We start from the raw sequence: 12,890 nt of genomic DNA on the forward strand, positions 1-12,890 counted from the left end.
TAATTGTAAGAACTAAAAGGTAACGTTGTTATCGCATATATTTCTATGGGATTACAAACTTATTTATGCAGTTATTAGATCTTTAGAACGTGACTAATATTGCAGTATTATTAGATTTTTATTGGCTTAAAAAGCTAAAACCAAATTACGTTTCAAATTTGGGTATGCTAGAAGTACCTTAAAATAATGATGATCGTGAGTGATTGTGTCAGTGACAAAACTAAGGGATTGTAAAGTGCATTAAATGTTATTTTGATAGAATGTTATTGAGATTTGATGGTACGGCCGTGCCACTTTGTTTTGCTCGACTTGGCGGCGGCACTGCCGTGCCCCCAGATCCTTTGTCCTTCCCCGGGCCTCAAACTATCTCCATGCCAAATATCATCAAGATGATATTGGTTCAGCGGTTTAAGCGTGACGAGATAACAGACAGACAGACAGAGATACTTTCGCATTCATAATATAGTAAGAATAGGATATATATTTATTTTTTCTTGTATTAGAAAAGCTAATTTATAACAACTAATCTATTAAACGAGCAATTCTTGTATATATTTCGGGGATCTCGGAAACGGCTCTAACGATTTCGAATGAAATTTGATCATATATGAGGGTTTTTTGGGGTGAAAAATCGATCTAGCTAGGTGTTATCTCTGGGAAAACGCGCATTTTTGAGTTTTTAAGTAGGTATATGTTTTCCAAGCAAAGCTCGGTCTCCCAGATATTTAAACTTTATACGGTATACGCTGTCAGCTGTCAAATTTACAAAAAAAAAACATTGCAAATTTGATTCATTTTGTTTCATGTAACCTTAGGTACAGGTATTATAATATGTAATAATTCCAGAAATAGTTTTATGTTTATATAATATTTTAATGTTATAATATGATCAATGAATAAGGTAAGGTGGGGCAAGACTAACAGTACAAGGATTCCATACAAGTGATAGTCTTACCCCGGTATCGTCTTACCCCACCTTACCTTACGTATTAAAATTGCCCGGGTTATTCGGGTCCACCCTGTATGTACTATAGTACTTATACTAAAAAACCGTTCACAAATTTTTGTGCATTCTTTAAGATTTCCTTAAATGCAAAATAGAAAGATATACGTCATATTATTATTACATATAATATATATTCAATGCCAATATACATAAATGTAATAATAATATGACGTAAACAATGCCAATTAACTTAAAGTGCCCCCAATAAAAGATTTGTTGACAATAAATGTAATACTTTCTAATTCCCGTGCCACTTAATCAGCTGTTTTAGGTAAATTTGCTATGGGAATTAGGGCACGGAAATTAGAATTCGTAATAAAAAAATTCGCCAAAAATTTAAATCGTGTTTGACCAAACTGTTATGTTATCGCTTACATAAAGATACATAAAGGGCTCCTAAATATGACAATTGTTATTGAAAAGCTATGTGGAAAATAAAATTTATAAGGGGCATCGAAATTACAAAAAAAATGTCGCCCACCCGGATTCCGAAATACTTACGCGATTTGCTCAAACACGCCACGGCTTGACGTACATCCGTTTGCTTTGAAAGACAGCCGAATACTGCCAGTACAGGTGAGGCGGGACACGAGGCGGTTCAAATACAGACGTCGGCTGTCAGAGCCCTGTGAGTTTTGCCGACGAAATTGTACTCGCGCGCTCGGACAAAATTTAAACATCGATCACGAGTTATTTACCACAATGAAGTTAATAGTGTATGTGCTCAGTGATAGTAAATATCTAAGTATTTGACACTAAATTAGTGATACTAATGTAGAATTTTTCGTAGGATTTTTCATTATGCTCAAAAGTAGATTCCGGACAGGGCACGGGAGCAGTAATTTGAGCCTTTAGGTATTTTTAAGTGTACTCTAAAAACCAATTAATCAGTGAATTCATATGGAACTCGGTGTGAAAGTGTGACTTCTTTATGTAAAAAAAAAATGGTAAGTATTATCTGATGCTAACCCGCGATTTTCATCACGGACAGAAAAAAAATCGTGTTCAGAAATTGACCCCCATAATGCTGACACTATAAAGCCTTGCAAGCACACAAAAGCAACAAAAACATCACATTATATGGATAATATGTGGGTGACCGAGCTTCGCTCGGAAAACATATAAAAACTCGAAAATGCGCGTTTTCCCAGAGATAAGACCTAGCTAGATCGATTTTTCGCCCCCGAAAACCCCCGTATAGCAAATTTCATCGAAATCGTTAGAGCCGTTTCCGAGATCCCCGAAATATATATATATATAAATAAATAAATAAATAAATAAACAAGAATTGCTCGTTTAAAGGTATTAGATTTCCATATAAAATATTCCATTTCCATTGCTCCTAAGTGTAGATGTATCGGAATAGGCCGGAACGTCCTCGGCAGCTATTTACTGGAGACGTGAGGGCACTGGGAAACTGGCGATTTGCGAACACACTAGTACTAGGGTCCCGCAGGAAAATCCGTAGTAAATGCTTGTTGTTTCAGCAGACGAATCTCCTGATGATAAACAATTATCGTTGCCCATGGACACCTGAGGGGCTACCGCGAAAACCGTTTTTCGTAAATTGTGGGGATCTTTCTCTTTTACTCCAATGAAGGCGTAATTAGAGTGACAGAGGAAAATGCCTGCAATTTGCGAATTTCGATTTTCGCGGTACAGCCCTGCAAAACCAGAGGGTAGGGTATTCTCCCGGTAGGAGCTCAGTTTGTGCGGCGAGAAACGGGAATACCCGGTTCCGGTACTGCATTTGTATGGAAAACCAGTACCGTGAGCACTCCCTACCAGAGGGATTGCAAGTGCGTTGCCAGCTTTTAACACATTCACTGCCTAGAACACGCTAGGTGTGTTCATTTTTTTTGGGAATGAGGTGTTTGGTATTGAAACTGTTTAGATAGAAGTACCTACGCTCGTTTTTTGAAGGTTTGAAGGTCGTATCGGTCCGAAAATACCGCGGCCGACAGTTCATTCCACAGTTTAGCTGTGCGAGGCAGAAAGTTTTTGGAGAAACGCACAGTTGAGGACTGCCAACCAAGTTGATTTGATTGAAGTGGTGTTTGATATTAAAATCTGTAAAGGTTTATACAAAGAAAGAGAGAAGTTTATAGAAAGAGAGTCAACTATTTATTTTTGAACACACATAAACAATCAAGTGCAAACAAAATGTAACTCAGTGTGCTAGAAAAAAAGGTTCAAGTTCAGCATTGTTCCACCGCTGATTTTCAACTTGCTCCTTGTTGATGAAATGATCGCTCGCGCTGATTGATGCGTGCGAAATACGCTACGAGTCGTGTCTACTCAAACAAATTGTTTGAAGCAGAACCCTCACAAATAAGCCGTAAAGTTGATCTTAACACCATTTTTAGGGTTCCGTACCCAAAGGGTAATAAACGGGACCCTATTACTAAGACTTCGCTGTCCGTCCGTCCGTCTGTCAACAGGCTGTATCTCATGAACCCCGATAGCTAGACTGTTGAAATTTTCACAAATGATGTATCTCTGTTGCCGCTATAACAGCAAACACTAAAAACAAAATAAAATAAATATTTAAGGGGGACTCCCATACAACAAACACGATTTTTTGCTCTATTTTTTGTTGATGGTGCGGAACCCTCCGTGCGCGAGTCCGACTCGCACTTGTCCGGTTTTTTTTATTTTCTATGTTGAAAGTACCTTGAGCTATGATTGATATGTAGGTACGTGAAAGGCATCGGTAATGGAACCTATGAACAGATGATGCTATAGCATTATAACCCTTATTGTTTTAGGTATAAGGGCTGCAGTAAAATTAAATGGTGATTTGTAGTCTAGGTAAAACCTTGTCTATCATTTGGGGGATTTTTAGGTTATACTTAGAATAAAACTTGTAGGTGTTGTTATCTTTGGAATAAATATCGTATTTTTAATATTTTAGTATTATTGATACGGTGACAGGTGTCATCTCAATACAATTTTTGCATTTTAAGGTTATAAAATGCTGCCGTATTCGAACTTCAAGATATTCACAAGAGACGACACGTACTAGATCTATTCTAGATACGTTATAGTTTAGATTTCAATTAGTTCTCTTTTGCAGCGCTATTCGGGCAACCAATGTCACTTTTACGTTAGATAGAATTAGATATCTAATAGATGTGAATTGGATCTCTAAGCCATATCTTGTGGAAATCGTTCAAGAGTATCTCCAGAATCGCGCAAATGTCAAATTTGACAGGTTAGATCTTAAACATATCGTTATCGTATCTTGGTGATGTCTAAAAGATATCTTATAGATGTCTATTTCAAAACCCGAATCGGGCCCATGTATGCAGATAGGGTTACCAGACGTCAGGAATTATCCTGACATTTCAGGAATTTTGTACCTTTTCAAACCCAAACAAGTCACATCAACTTAACTTAATCAATCTCAGAATACATAATTCTTCTTCTAAACGTGTAATTACTAACAATCTTATGGATATTTACCTATGTCTGAATTAATTAAATTGATTGATTGATTGATAATTATCTATTAAAATCCGAAATTTTGTCATTAGGTAATTCTAAATTCGTATCTTCGCCTGTTCAGTGTTCATTCCCTTTCATGCAATTATTCACATTATACTTAATTCTACCGTTACCGTTAATATCCACATTCAAACTCCGAGTTATTAATTGTTTTAATTGCGCAACGTGACATGTTCCAACAAGTTGTCGAAATCTGTTGTGCTACAACGATCGAGTGAACTTGTTAATGAGTTTAAATTATGTAGACAATAGGTATATTCCCGTAGCAAAAGCGAGTTTAGGAGGTTGACTCTAATTTAAAAAATTGTTATGGTTTTGTATTGGTTTTGATATGAACTTGATGATCGTCTTGCTGTCACGCACGCCTTTCATTTAATTTCGCATGCAACAATCAGCGTGAGCGATCTTCAAGGTCGTGTCAAACTAATATCAAAATCGTAGGTAACAAGTAGTGAAATCAGAATCGACGTTTAGGTGCACAGATAAGATAAAAGATAAAGATAAAAGATAGTTTATTCAAGTAGGCATAATTACAAATGCGCTTATGAACGTCAAATAAAGCTAGGTAGACCGGCTCCAACCCTACACTTCTGCCCCGAGAAGATTTAAATCCCCCTCAATTGGAGGAGGGTATCCCAATATGGGACCGGCAACAAACTCGACGGGACACATCTTTAAAAAAAAATACATCTTATAATTAACATGCATTACGAGAAAATAAGGAAAAAAAAAATACAATTTAAATTACTTACTATAGAATTCATGCAATTATACACATAAGGTGTAATAGAAATTTAATTAAAAAAATATATACATATGTACATGGAATCACATATTGTTTACTCTCTATGAACACCATTTTATACTTAATGCCCATATATTTTTATATTACCATAATAAAAGTCACCGCATTTGCATCCAAACTTCGATTCCACTGGGGAGAAATAGGTACAAAAAGTAAACAAGAAAGCGTTTACAATCCGCAAATTTACTTATTTTTACGGGCCGCGTGTGTATTATGGAAATGTTTTAAGATTATTTCTGTTTTTACGGTTTTTCTTTTATTTTTTGGTTATTTATATAAGGGGATTACTTTCTTTGATGTTTTTACTTGCTTCCATAAAAGAAGATTCTCAATTTTTTATTACTTTTTGGTGATTTTATGTTATGAAAAAAAAAAAATTATGCACACTAGTAGGAATTATTTTATTTTCAGATATAAAAACTGACGAACGTCATCGTCATTTTTAAAATAGTAGGTCCGTGTTTACAGTCCATAATTATGTGCCAATAACTAAACAGATGAAAAACTAAATCCTACAAGTAAAAGAAAATACCTACTCAAACATAACTTTCGTAAAAACTTACATCTGAATCCATAATTTTCCTATTGTAGGACACCAAAACTCTATGAAGTGTAAATCAGAAGCAGAACTAAGACTCCCCAGGGGTGTATTTAACTTCCAACAAAGAGAAAGTTGCGTTTTAGGAAAACACTTTGAGCCACACCTGCTTTTCATTTGGAAGAACTTATTTCGCGGGAGTTTTTTTGCTTGAATTTTTATGGGCACCGCCTACGGCTTGGACTTGGACACAGAGATTTCTTGTTTGGAAAACCGTTACAACCAAATACAATGTTACAACCCAGAAAGACGAAATGAAGAAAATGCCATACCAGAGCAGAGCCTGTACCATGAGTCACTGACAGTGTCAAAACTGACATTTACGTTATCGAGAACGTAATTTACTTTCCATACATCTCGTTTGCACTAATATGCGAGTACGAGCGAGATGCATAGAAAGTAAATTACGTTCTCGACGGCGTTTATGTCAGTGACAAACTGATGGTAGCCGTACAGTATTAAACAGTTGAGAATAGGGGAGGGCAGCCTAAAGCGGGTATAGTCAAATAATTTAATTTCCGACCAATTTCGTACCTTGTCACAGTGACAATCATCGATAGTCCCTCATACTATTGTCACTGTGACATAGTACAAAATGGGTAGGAAATTTAATTCTTTGACTATAGGCCTAATTCTAGGCGCCTGTTATATTGAGAAATTAACTGTGAATGTCGAAGTATGCGTATTTAATAATAATGTGAACAGTCCTAGTCAAAAATAAGTGAACAAAATTTTGTAACTGAATTTTGTGATTCGATTCTCCTTGTTTGTAATAATTAGCTGCGTTAGCTGAGGGGGTAGGGTAAATCGGATTTTCGCAGAGTTTTTATTAAAATATGTACTTAAACAAAATAACATAACTTTTTGGGTTTTGAAGTTCGATAACTCTTATTGTCAAATGGAACAAAATTCGTTCGTAAAATCAAAGAAAAGCTAAAACGTTTAGGCCTTCTTCATTAGCTGTTGTAAGCTCTAGGCTAAGCTAGGTAAAATTCTGGGCTGTATTAAAACATTACCTAGTCTCAAGACCATTGCGTCCGTGTGTAGCACACTCGCTTCAAACACAAGTTTAGTGTTCCTCCATATTTCTGCCGTTACGTCTGCGCAATAAAACGACTAGGAATTGTATCCGCTTGTGTTCCGACAAGAATGTACACTTAGCTGTGGTTTCAGCGATTCAACGAGGAATGCGAGCGATGGGACATTATTATGTGTAAATTGTTTACTATAAGTACTCGTAAACGGCTTTATACGCTTTAAACGCAGATCTGTAACGTACCATAAAAATATTTCCTTTATTGCATAATTAAATTACCTACATAAAGAAAACGGTACGAATAAGGGCATTGGCTAGCCCGCGCGTGTACACGAGGAAGATATACAACCTACTTATATAAATACTCATAAAAACCCTTAAAACTAGTGTAGTCTAAATCTCGTCCCCTCACGTAGGTCGATCGTCTTCCGATTAAACAATATATTATACCTTTTGTTTGCAACTTATTATTGTAACTTAAACATTAACCCCATGTTCAGGCAAATACATGTTATCAGCTGCATAAACAAATAACACAGTAGTTACCTGTTGCTAACCGCCTCGGGATGGGATGGAAGCCGGCTCCATTTCTGGTCAGGGGCAGAGCCCCCGCTCTTGTTGATGTTTCAATTTAATGTTCCGAGGTTCCTGACACTTGATACACTCACACAGAACCTTCACAGATAGTATTTTCACAATAAAACCAATTTTACAGCACCGCCATAGCAAAAACGTGCCGTCCGTCGTTTGTTTTCCGCAGTGACTAGTTTCCCTTTTCTGCCACGGAGGGAACTGACCGGCGAGTGGCGTGGCTGTCGCGCGGTTGTCGCAAGCACGGCGATTTCCCGCGCTATTTGAATTATGTAGCCGATAGACATGTTTTTATTATGCCTGAACATACACTCCCCCCCCGAACCAAGTAGAGCTTGGTTGATCTTAAGCATCAAGAGGAAGTCTAGCTAATTTAGCAACGGGCCTCATTAGAGTCCCCTTTTGAGTACGAAGTTCTACAATTCGTATTACGTTATCATTGCCCGGTAGTAACTTAGTTATTCGTCCGCGTCTCCATTGCAAGGGAGGATAGTTATCTTCCTTAATAAGGACTAGGTCTCCGATTTTAACCGAATCTGTCGAATCCGTCCATTTATGCCTTAACTGAAGGGTGTGTAGGTATTCGTTACGCCAGCGTGACCAGAAGTGTTGCGAGAGGCGTTGTAACAATTGAAAATGATTAAGTCGACCGATATTTGTCTCCTCAAAGTCATACTCAGGTAAGGCCGTCAAAGGTTCAGTTATTAAAAAATGTCCGGGGGTAAGGACTTCAAAATCATTCGGATCCGAACTTAAGGGCGTCAAAGGTCTAGAATTCATAACTGCTTCTGCACGGGTGAAAAAAGTACTAAGCTGTTCGAAAGTCAGATTTTGTTCGCCGAGAACTCTACGCATAAGTGTTTTAGCTGTTTTTACTGCTGCCTCAAATAGACCTCCCATATTAGGACTACTCGGAGGGTTGAATAACCATGTTATTTCAGATTTAGCAAGTTCCCGACTAATCTCTGTATTATGATTCCGCAGGTACACATAAATGTCCTTCAAATATTTATCAGTGCCCGTGTAGTTTGTGCCACAATCGGATCTAACGAGAGATGGTAATCCGCGTCTCGAAACAAAGCGTGTAAAGCAGTCTACAAAAGCTTCTATGGAAAGTCCAGAAACTACTTCTAAGTGTACAGCTTTTGTAACCAAACAGACAAATATGCAAAGATAACATTTTTCTACTCGAGCATTTCTTAAAGTGCTGGTCTTAATGTTAAAAGGTCCCGCAAAGTCCGTGCCTACACCTTGAAATGGACGCAAAGACCTAACACGATCTGGTGGTAAATCTGCCATGAGTGGTTGAGTAAAGCGTGGACGAACTCGGAAACACTGAACGCATTTAAACGTTACACTTCGAGTTATTCGTCTGACTGTCAGAATCCAGTATTTACGTGATAATATTGATTCAAGCGTATTAGCTCCAATATGACAAAATGTAATGTGATAATCTTCAACTAGACGTTTAACAAACGAGCTGTTACCCGGGAGCAATATTGGATGCTTGGCATCATATGGCAAAGTTGAATGTTGGAGGCGACCACCGACCCTGACAATACCTAAACTATCCAAAAAGAGATTTAGCTTTTTTAAGGGTGATTTTATCCTACTTTTTAAGTTGAGTGAATTTATTTCATCGCTAAACGCATCTCTTTGAACTAGAATAATAAGTTTTCTTATAGCATTTCTACGTTCGTTAACTGTAAGGTAAGTCTTTGAAATTCGCGAATTGGGGTTACGTATATTATGGAGAAAACGCAGTATAAATCCCGTAACACTTACAATTTTTTTAAAGGAGCTATATCGCTCAATAATATCAAATCTGTCGTCTATAGTAGTTGCAACATTTGTGACGAATTTAGATTTCAAGCCGGGAAGTAATATTTCAGGAAATTCAGGTCCTTTACTTGGCCAAGTGCTGGGTTTACCGGTTAACCATGTCGGGTTCCACCATAACGAATGGTTCAATAACATAGCAGCAGATGTACCACGTGATGCCACGTCTGCACAGTTTTGTTCAGTTGGAACATGTCTCCAGGTAATTTTCACTTCAGATGTTATAATTTTCGATACACGATTCCCTTCGTAAACCTGCAATTTGTGAGGTTGTGTTCGTATCCAAGAAAGTACAATGGTGCTATCGCACCAGCCAATAACGTCATTGATCTCTATAGACAATTCGTTAACCAGAGTGTTATATACATGGTTGATAAGGTTAGTCAATAGCAAAGTACCGTTTAATTCCGACTGAGGAATAGTCATTCTTTTCCGTAGAGGAGAAACTCGCGATTTTGCTAATAAAAGTCTAATAGTAACTTCACCACTTCCGCTAACTGTGCGCAAGTAAACTACAGCACCATAACCTACAGCAGATCCATCACTGAATCCGTGCAGTGAGTAGGTATTGTTTTTACTATCCGGTAATTTCAAACATCGAGGTATTGAAAGCCTCGTTATGTTAGGTAGATCCGAGAGGAGCTCACGCCATTTTTGAACAAGTTCTTCAGGGGCGGGAGAATCCCAATCGACGGCCTTATTGTCATCTCCATTACTGAGTAGCTCTTGTAATAGCAGTTTAGCCCGAAATATTACTGGACTGATCCACCCGAGTGGATCGAATAATTTTGCAGTAGATGATAGTATAGTGCGCCGAGTTACTTGTTGTTTTTCATCGGGCACATTGACCTTATACGTAAAACAATCAGTTTTTGGATCCCACTGTATGCCTAAAACTTTGATACATCCGTATTGATCATCTTTATCGAAGTTGTTGGGCATCTCACAATGGTCGCGAGGAAAGTCTTGCATTAACCGAGCATCGTTAGCTGCCCATTTGCGCAGCTCGTAACCCGCAGTGTTCATCAAGGCAATAAGCTCGTCACGCACGCTTAAAGCCTCCTCTAAAGAATCACCTCCACCGTTCAAATCGTCAACAAAACTATTGTGGCGTAGAATTTTAGTCGCCCGGGGAAAATCTGCTTCTCCGTCATTTGCTAATTGTTGCAAACAGCGATTCGAGACATACGGGCTTGACTTCAAGCCGTATGTATTAGTGGTAAGCTCGTATACTGTCAACGGTAACGAACTATTTTCTCTCCATAAAATTAGTTGATATTTTCGATCATCGGGGTGAATCCATGTTTGCCTAAACATCATTTTTACGTCCGTGATGAACACGAATTTATAGTATCTAAAGTTCAAAATTATATCAACTATATCGTTTTGCAGTTTTTCACCAGCGTATAAACAGTCATTTAGAGAAACACCGTTCGACGTTTTTCCACTTCCATCAAATACCACACGAATTTTTGATTTGTCACCAGATTTAAAAACTCCATGATGAGCTAGGAAATAGTGTTCATCCGTATAGTCACAAAAGTCTGACTTCTTCATATGTCCCATTTGTATATATTCCGTCATAAATTCCACATATTTGTCCCGGAATACAGGCTGAACTTTAAACCGACGTTCTAAAGCTTGAAATCTCCGATAAGCCATTTGTCTAGAATCGCCTAATTGAGGATGTGTAGGTATAAGCGGCAGTCGTACCGTGTATTTTCCATCTGACCCCCGATTTGTCGTTTCAATAAATAAATTCTCACATTCAATATTCATGGGGTCCTTAATTTTCATCATAGGTGGTTCTTCCGAAGACCAAAACCTTTCAACCGCTTCGACAAGTGCGTTTCCCGAAAACAAAATATTATCAGCATCCGTATTATTATTTACCACCGTATTGTACTTATGAATCGAATTTAAACCGAATAAAACCGAATTGTCATTGACAGACGTATTCACCGAGACCGAATCAAATAAAGCCGAATTATCACTAACTGAATCAGAACCGAATAAACCTAAATTTTCTTTAACCGAGTTACACATATTAACCGAAGCCGAACCGAATGAAACCGAATTTTCATTAACCATGTTATGCGAAACCAGGTTCTGAGCCGAAATACCACTATTAAGTGGACCGAAAACCGCATAGTCGAAAATCGTATTTAACGCATATGGCCCACCTGGCCCTAACGTTACAATTTCGCCGGTTAAAATCTCGCCTATAATATCACATCCGATAATAATATCGATCCTTGATAGATGTAATAAGTCCGTGTCTGAAATCGGAACCTTATTTATGAATTTTATTATATTCGCCAACTTGCACACATAGGCTGTAGGAATTTTCATAACAATGGCCGTGCAAGATAAAACCTTATTATCATTACTTTTAGGTTTCAAATTCAATACTACCATTTGATCATTAAGCCTACCTTTTCCGCCGACACCGTAAACAGAAGTATGACAGTTATGTCGCTTTAATAAAAGTAAGTTACTAAATGCACTTCTAATTATAGTTAATTGCGAGCCAATATCTAACAAGGTGCGTGTAGGTACCAAGTTACCGTAAGCCGATTGTGCATAAACAATTACAGTAGGTAGTAATATGTTATCCGGTAATTTAGGAACGGATGAAGCGACATGACTGTCAATTAATTGCTATGAGTTTCTATTCTGCCCAGCAGTGGGCGAAGTCGAGAAACGAATATCGTTATTCTCGCGTACATCTTGTATCGCCGGCGCCGGTGCCGTCAAACGATTGTCATTTGAGTCAAAACGGCACGAGTACTCACGATTCGTCTCAAATCGTCCATAAGCCGAATGCGGGGCGTTATTCTCAAATCTGTCGACCGACCGATTGTCGAAGTGATCGTAATCGTCATTACAATCAGTATTGCGTTCACCATTGTAATCGAACATACCTACGGCTACGTGACGCGTGTTTTTGTTTATTTTGTTATTTTTATTGAACTTGTCGTTTTGGGTCAAGCAAATCAATTTATGATGGCCAACGTTGCCGCAAAAGGAACATGCTACATTACGCGTGCATGAAATAGCCGAATGTCCACCGAAACATCTAAAACAGTATCCCTTTGTCTTAACCCACGTACGTCGTTCATCCGGGGTCGAGCCTAGAAATTTAAAACAATCGAATACCTTGTGGTTCGTATTATTACAGAATAGGCACCCGACGGGTTGTTTTCGTTGCTCATAAGTATTTAACTTTCGAGTCCGTTCATCCGATTTTACTGTAACCGAATTATAATCCGTAGCAGTGTCAATGAAATGACATTCATTTTGAATAAACGTTATAAAAATTTTAAACTCCGGTAATCCATTATTTAATCCACCGTGTTTTTGTTCAAATCTAGTTCTTAACTCTGTGGGTAACTTCCCAAGCATCATAAACACAAGCATGTAATCTTCGATAGATAATCCTAAATTTTTTAGGGACCTGGTACATTCTAATAGCGGATTAAGTAACCCTACGCGAAGATTTCGCGGA

The sequence above is a fragment of the Cydia amplana genome, chromosome 20 (genome assembly GCF_948474715.1).
Source record: "Cydia amplana chromosome 20, ilCydAmpl1.1, whole genome shotgun sequence".
NCBI classification, from domain to species: domain Eukaryota; kingdom Metazoa; phylum Arthropoda; class Insecta; order Lepidoptera; family Tortricidae; genus Cydia; species Cydia amplana.